A 6,000-nucleotide genomic window follows, 5' to 3' on the forward strand; every position below is an offset into this window, starting at 1 on the left:
CCATTTGTTCGGAGATAATGACCAGAAAACAAGGGTTGGGCTTGCTTTGGCAATAGCCTAGCTTAGTGCTGTCCAAGATTTTACATGTTGAGGGTAAATAATCTGATATTTCACATTTTTGTGGGATGGATAATTACAGCATAAACCCTTGATGACAAAGAATCTGCAAAGATAATGGGCCTGCTAGGGGTCATAAAATGTATGGTTCCACCCAATGTGTGGTCCCACCCATGGTAGATTATGCAGAAAAAAAAAGAGTTCTCTTTTAGATTCCCTTTAGCTTTGAGGGTAGATGTTGATCCCACATCCTGGGACACGAAGGTCTCAGAAAAATAAATTTTAGAGTACCTAGAGGATTGCCCAGTGCAGGTTTCTATTGTCAGTCTATATGCAGTTTGCAGCTACAGCCTAAACTACATGAGGGATTGGCTTTTTGATTTAGGACGAAGCATAGAAGTATTCCCAGGAGTTCCCTACATTGCAAGGCACCTACTGCAGTTCTATTCATTGCTTTGTGTCCAATATTGCACTATATTGTTACTAGATTGATGTACTGCCTGGTATTCATTTACTACGAAATAAAGCTCTCAATGTATCTGTTATAGTTAGTGCACCATATAATGTGCACCATATATACACCAACCTCTGTTGTCAGTATCACTATCATGAAATATTGTAAAATCTTACCCTTGTTTAATCAGTAAGTGGTCATTATAATGTCCCTGTAAGTATATACATCCTTTTTACTAGTGACTGTCAGGATTCAAGAATCAGACAGTTGTTTTTAAAGTGAGGCAATAACGGATGATTCAGTATTCTAAATGTAGGAATACAAGTCTCCCATGCTAATTGGGCTGGCATTTGCCTTCTTTGTGATAGTACTTTTTTTGAATACACTCCTGGGTAAAAATATGAATGGGTTTGGGTAGTCAGTCAATGAGGTTAATAGTTTTAAGCAAAATACATTTCCATGGCCACCCAAGATGATGAAATATCTTTCTGAAGTTGAATGAAGCTGGAAATTACCGGTCAACTTTATTATACAATTGATTCATTGATTTCCGTGTGATAAAGTACTGGGTGATCAAACTCGGGGGATGGTTCCTGGTTGCTGAAGACACACGGCTATTCACAGCAACCACCCTGCATATCTCAACAGGTGCTTTTATATGGTTTTATATTGTGCCTTTATATAACCACCATCTGCACATGAACACACAAATGACCCAAACTGTTTCTACTTCCTGAAACAAACAGCCCTATAATAATGTTTCAAGCATCTGTATCCTTTTGTAATTGCTCCTACAGTTGAATGGATAAAGAAGGTGCAGAACCCTCGGAACAGAATCAATAGTGTTTTATATCAGCAACATGATAATTCCTCCAGCAAATCAAAGCTCATAGAAACTGTTTATTTTAACTTCTTATAAACTTTCGTAGTAACGTACAATTATTTTAATACCTACAATGCATTTTGTTTTCTTTTATTTGCCCTGTTTGGGGAAGAAAACAATACTACATCATGTAAAGGCAATATCACAACTGCAGGGGTCATTTTAAGGAACAAAAATTTATGCTAGGTGATTTCTTTCCTTTTCCTTGCCTACAGGTCTAGCCGCACAGTACTATGGAACATGCTGGTACTTATATTTGTGCTAATAATAACGTTAGCTGCTTTCTTCCAACCCTCCTATTATTTCTGGTCTCTCTCTATCAACCCCAAGCTTGCCAGGGTCTCACATTCTTCAGCTCTTCAACCACTTAAACATACATCCTTCTCCCTACAATTGTTCAATTTTCTCCCCTCCACCTGTGCTGCTTTTATACCCTTAATTCTTTATTTTTTCCTTTTTTCATTGCTAAAGTATACTTTTCTCTTCTCGACATTGCTGCTCTGTATAAGCGGTTTTTGTGTGCTTTTATCTGCGATTTATTGGATAAATTATATTCTCCTTTTGCAAAAATCATTAGAATGTACATTAGAAAATGCTCAATAAAAAGATGTTAAATGACTGAAAGCCTTTGACTGTACTGCAGCTTCACAGTACGCAGAAGTAAAAGCTGGGAGTAACAGCCAAAATATGAATCTTTATTTGTATGGGCATACAGCGCCACCATGTGTTAGAACATACACTGATTCGTAAATGTACAGAGAGAAACTGCATTTAGTTATGAGAAGATCTAACCTGCTGGACGCATGGTTCTGGTACAGGACATACAGTAAATCTCCTCCATATTATTTTAAAAAGAACATGCATTTCAGCTAGGGAATTATTCCCTAGTAATGAGCTCTGCTGCCAAGACTTAGGGGCAAATTTACCAAAGGACGAAAATTCGCCAGCATTTGCACTCAATAGCCAGGAGAAGTTGTGCTCTGGCAAAGGGACGTAACTGTGCAAATTCACTAAGATGCATATTTTACCGAAAGTTACCTCTTGCGCCAGACTTGCCTTCGCCACCTCAGACCAGGCGAAGTGCAAAAAAGTGCAAAATTTAGGTGAAAATTTTTCTAAGTCCCAAAAACCATGGGGTCTTTTCCTTTTTTCAGGGTGATAGGCTGCAAAAGAGCGTAAATTTTTTTGGGGGGTAACCGGCTTCCCCACTACATTTCCTAACATATGGAACATAAACAATACATAAACTATACATGTGTAGGGCATTATAACAACTCTATTTTCTTTATTAAGGTTCCCTGGGCTTGTGCAATGTAATGTATTTGCTGCAACATATCCGTCCATTCAACTTAACTTCCCGCCATATGCAAATTAGCCAACACTAGCACAATTTCACTCAGCTTGCCAAATTAACACTATCACATTCGGCCAGCATTCGGCGCCCTGGACGCAACTTCGTATGTTAGTGAATTAGCGTTGTCTGAGCGAATTTTGTGCTGCCTGTGAAGCCGTCGTTGGCAAATTTTCGCCGCTTAGTAAATTTGCCCCATAGTGGGATGAAACTTGCAGGCTTTGGGATTTTACCCTAGCATAACCAAGGATTTCATTTTTACCCTAGCATAACCAAGGATTTTAATAATCAGTGTTCAAGAAACGCAGAATTAGTATATATCATTTTTTTCATACAACTCTTTCCTATTTATTTAACACTTATGTTTATTGTATGGACTCCCTCTAATACAGAACTGAAAGCAGCAGACCCCTCTTCCCTCCCATGTCTTGCAGGAAGACCCAGCTGTAACTTGGGGTTTCCACCATTCGCTTATTCTTTCACTGCACTGTTTCTATCCATCATCATAGATATGTCTTCTGGGGCAAATTAAGTGAATCATACCTCTTGAACAGGCAAGGGTAATCTGTGGCCTTCTATACACCACATTGTACACCATAAATCAGTGGTCTTAGACAGTCTGGGTCCCGTTTGTGACCTACTATACAGCCAGGGCCCCATTAGCTCATAACCAGATAACAAATATGAAAACAGGGCATAGCCAGAGTGTAGTCATAATCCTACTAATATCTAGGATATCAAATAGGTGTTTGCCCAAAACCTTGCTAGCTATCCCCCCTAGCCAAAGCTCTGAGCCCGCGTAAGGGGTCTAGCCCCCATTATGGGAAACACAGGGGTAAATAATGTTTTTTTATGCAAGTTGCACAATATCTAAAATAATCTGGATATTACATTAAATTCATTTTTACAGCTATCATGTTTGTTTCCCAATAGCAGCACAGAAAGCATCATTGGCAACGCTCAAAATACCTTAGTTCAGAGCTGCTTTTATTAGGCTGGAGTTCCGTTTTAAGAAAAATTTCAGGAGGATTCCATATTGATAGTAGATACTATGAAGGGGTTATTTACTGAAATGTAAATTAAATGTATCTCTTAATTGAATTAAAAACAGCTCAACCAAACTCCCATGCCTGATTTTGACTTACTTATTAATATAGAATAACTTGAATAAATCAGGTCAGGAAAAAAACCCAATAAAATTGAAAGAAAACCCAAATGATTTTTTTGGACTTTATTCCTGACTTGCTTGATCTTTTTGGGTTTTTGCCTGAAAACCCAGAATTTATCGGTTTATCGGGTTAAACCCGGCACAAACCTCAATATCGTTAAATTAGGACAGGGACATCTTCCATTGACTTATACATGTCCTCGACAGGTCTGTAATGGCGGATTTTCAGATTAGGGCTTTTTGCTGCATCAGGGTATAATAAGTCTTGAAAAATTGGAGGGTTTTTTTCCACAAAAGAAAAGAGTTTGTGCCTATAATTTGCACTCTGCATACTGTTCTACGTTTGTAAATGACATTTATGATCTGTAGTGCTCCAGTGGACAATACATAAATGTGCAGGGCAGGCCTGGGCAGGGCAGGGGCTACTGTAATTTGCTATCGACAGCCAGTAGTAATTGGGTTGGTGGGGGCTGTTTGGGCCTCTGCGTACCTGAAATGCCAGGGCCTATTTTGATTATCAGACCAGACCTGGTGCAGGGTATGTATAGTTGTTAAGAATGTGAACAGGGCTTGCAGCCTTGCTTGTGCCTTATTCATTGCACCAATATCAGTATCATATACCACAGCAAAATCTAAATCAGCATCTTGTTGTGATCCAATTTATTACTGACTGACGTACAGAGGCATATCACATTAGATTGCCATGAACAATGCTTCATGCTGACTTCCCAAGAAATTATATATTTTTTTCCTGAATACAATCATTTTATGTGCCTTTGAAGTGTGTTCGTTTTTATTCAAGCAGGAGCAGTAATGCAGAGGGACTATCTTTGTATTTCTGTCACACACTGTAATGAGTAGCTGCTTCTTGTTACTGACTAGAAGTAGGTATGTTGTTTTCCAGTCTAATTGCCCTAGAGAAAACAGGGAAACTGATCATTATTCAGATAAAAGTAGCAACAATTAATCTCATGGGATTTAGGCCAGGGTGCCGCTGGTAGCCATATGCACGGTGCCCGCAGGAAGCCCAGCATTTTCCCTAACAATATTCAAGTATTCCTTGCGTGAAACCCTTTCCTCAATCTTAACAAAGGTTTGTAAAACACCTAATGAGCAGTAACAATCCAATATGTTTTGCTCCGAAGAGGCTCATTTATCATTTTGCAAAGCTACATGTAAGAAGTTACCAATAAATAAATAAAAGATAAAGTAAAGAAGAAACCAAAGACTCTGTGATTACCATTGCAGTAATATATGCTAATTGTAAACTACATTTTCTTTCTGTCCTTACCAGTGAATGTATTATTGTAAGAAAAAAAAAGGGAAAGTTGTGCACACCACTAAAGATTAGGGATACACCAAATCAACTATTTGGGATTCAGTCAAATCCCCAAATCTTTCATGAAATACGAAATTGAACCAAATCCAAATTTGCATATGCAAATTAGGGACTGGAAGGGAAAAAATGGAGAAAACATTTTACTTCCTTGTTTTGTGACAAAAAGTTACATAATTTCCCTTCCCCTAATTTGCATATTGGATTCGGTCCGGCTAGGAACAAGGATTCGCTCAAATCCGAACCCTGCTGAAAAATGCAGAATCTCGAACCGAATCCTGGATTCCTTGCAACCCTACTACAAATGCTTAGATTTTTAAATCCCCATGTAACTGGGTTCAAAATGATTATTCAGGTCACTATCAATATATTAAAGGACATGCACATTCTGTGCTAAAAATGCTCTCCTTTTAAAACACCCAGAGGCTGATAGTTTAATAAAGTAAAGCTGTTTAAGTATGCCAGCTAATTAATTTAGATTTCCAACATTCATAATGGATAGAGACATAATACTTCTTCAAAATAAACAGACACCATAAGAAGATTACTTGCCTGCATGCAGTACTTTAACATGATTTACTGTATAATTGAACATGTTGATTCTCTGCAGCTGCTGCTAATGCAGCTATTTTATTAATATTCTGTCAATGAAAATAACTTTGGCTGTGTTGACTCTGTTCTATAATCCAGTTAGGGCTTTCTAAAGAGGCAGGCTTGTATCAACTTTGTTTAGAACATGATTTGCCATTAA

The sequence above is a fragment of the Xenopus laevis genome, chromosome 1L, assembly GCF_017654675.1.
Source record: "Xenopus laevis strain J_2021 chromosome 1L, Xenopus_laevis_v10.1, whole genome shotgun sequence".
Lineage (NCBI taxonomy): Eukaryota > Metazoa > Chordata > Amphibia > Anura > Pipidae > Xenopus > Xenopus laevis.